We start from the raw sequence: 2,438 nt of genomic DNA on the forward strand, positions 1-2,438 counted from the left end.
AATTAAGCCAAAATTAGGCTCTTTCATATCGACTCTCCCATGGGTTTTTGAAAATGTTTTTATTTTTGTTTTGAGAATTTCATACAGTGTTTTCTGAACATATTTTCAGACAAATACCCTAGGGAGTGGTGCAGAAAAGCTTCAAGATTTTCCCATGTCTCTTGACTTTCTGTATTTCACTCAGCTAATGGCTAAGAACTTTTTTTCTTTGAAAGAACAACTCTTTGATTCTTAAGAAAGTGGAAGGGTGATCATATTTCCCACATGGTCTGTGAATAGAAATATTACTTGTATGTATATACTATGCTTCAAAAAGAAAGAGAGAAAAGTGTGTGCAAGAGAAAGAGGCAGAGACAGAGATAAAGACACAAGGAGAGACAGACAAAGCAGAGATAATGACACAGACAGAGACGGAGAAATAGAGATATTTTAGTGCTATGACTGTTAAAAAGAAAACAGGGTAATTTTCTCTTTCCATAAGATCACCAGCTCTTGAGTTGCAGAGGAAATATTGACAGAATCTGAAACCTAATTGATTATTATCAAAAGATAACTCAGATAGCTCAAAAACTGTTACACAAGGCTCACACCCACCAGTTCTCCTTAACCAATATCTTGGAAAGAGCTGAAATTCAGCATTGCATTTTCACAAAGGAAAGGTCACAGAATTCTTGAGGTAAAAGAATTTTTAAAATATCTAGTTCATGACATTATTTTTAGGGACCAAAAAAATATGAAAGCATGAAACTAATTTTCAACATATCTTTAGACCATTATTGTATTGTTGCTGTAACTAAAAATATAGTACAGATATTAAATAGAAAAAAAAAATCTCCTCTTACCTATGCCTTCTGAGATGGACATTCAGGGTTTGGTTTGGTTTTGTTTTCCTATGTTAGGGTGGCAAGTAGACACTCCTTGTTATAAAAACTCAATGGAGTGACATCGTTTTTAAACCCTGCGTGGCAATCCCTGACGCACTGCCGTGATGCCCAGGGAAGACAGGGCGACCTGGAAGTCCAACTACTTCCTTAAGATCATCAACTTTTGGATGATTACCCAAAATGCTTCATTGTGGGAGCAGACGATGTGGGCTCCAAGCAGATGCAGCAGATCTGCATGTCCCTGCGCGGGAAGGCCGTGGTGATGATGGGCAAGAACACCATGGTGCGCAAGGCCATCAGGGGCCACGGGAGAACAACCCAGCTCTGGAGAAACTGCTGCCCCACATCCAGGGAATGTGGGCTTTGTGTTCACCAAGGAGGACCTCACTGAGATGAGGGACATGCTGCTGGCCAACAAGGTACCGGCTGCTGCTCGAGCTGGTGCCATCACCCCGTGTGAGGTCACTGTGCAGCTCAGAACACTGGGGTAGGACCTGAGAAGACCTCGTTCTTCCAGGCTTTGGGCATCACCACTAAAATCTACAGAGGCACCATTGAAATTCTGAGCGATGTGCAGCTGATCAAAACTGGAGACAAAGTGGGAGCCAGTGAGACCATGCTGCTGAACATGCTAAACATCTCCTCCTTCTCCTTCGGGCTGATCATCCAGCAGGTGTTTGACATCTATAACCCAGAAGTGCTTGATGTCACAGAACAGACTCTGCACTCTGGCTTCCTAGAGGGTTCCAGAATGCTGCCAGCGTTTGTCTGCAAATTGGATACCCAACTGTTGCCTCAGTGCCACACTCTATCATCAATGGGTACAAGCAGGTCCTGGCTTTGCCTGTGGAGACTGACTACACCTTCCCCCTTGCTGAGAAGGTCAAAGCCTTCTTGGCTGATCCATCTGCATTTGCGGCTGCTGCCCCTGTGGCCATGGCCACCACTGCTTCTCCTGCTGCTGCTGCTGCTGCTCCAGCCAAGGCTGAAGCCAAGGAAGAGTCGGAGGAATCAGATGAGGATATGGGATTTGGTCTCTTTGATTAAGTCACCTCCCAAAGCACCCAGTTGAGCTAGCTTATTTTGAAAAACATGGAAATAAAGGCTTACTTAAAAGTAAAAAAAAAATAAAAACCTCATTGAGGCATATACTTGAAAGCTCAGCACTCAGGAGTCAGAGGCAAGCAAATCTCGATGAGTTTAAAGCCAGACTGGTCCACATAGTAAATTCCATGCCAACCAGGGCTACATAGTGAAACCCTGTCTTTAAAAAAATAAAATAAACAAATATGTTAGATGCATCAGTTACTCTAACGGCTAACTCTAAAATGTTATAGCTTTGTCATCAAATTAAATTAAATTATTCTATTATCGGGAGTCTAAAAGTTTACTCACCTCAAAACTACCAAATGGCCCTGAAAAGATACATATAAGCAATGTGGTACAAACTGAACAGGTTATATATAGGCACATATATATGTATGTGTGTATACCTTTATGCATGTAACAACAATTAACAAAAAAGAGGCCATGAATTTTTTTAAAAAGCAATGG

At 41.8% G+C, this 2,438-nt stretch overlaps 1 pseudogene; it reads left to right on the forward strand.

Annotated features, from left to right (window-relative positions):
- The first annotated feature begins 936 nt into the window (after positions 1-936).
- On the forward strand, positions 937-2,006 carry LOC129666486 (60S acidic ribosomal protein P0-like; annotated as a pseudogene).
- The last annotated feature ends 432 nt before the right edge of the window (positions 2,007-2,438 follow it).

Source organism: Psammomys obesus, unplaced genomic scaffold, assembly GCF_907164565.1.
Source record: "Psammomys obesus unplaced genomic scaffold, mPsaObe1.curated_primary_1811, whole genome shotgun sequence".
Classification (NCBI taxonomy): Eukaryota; Metazoa; Chordata; class Mammalia; order Rodentia; family Muridae; genus Psammomys; species Psammomys obesus.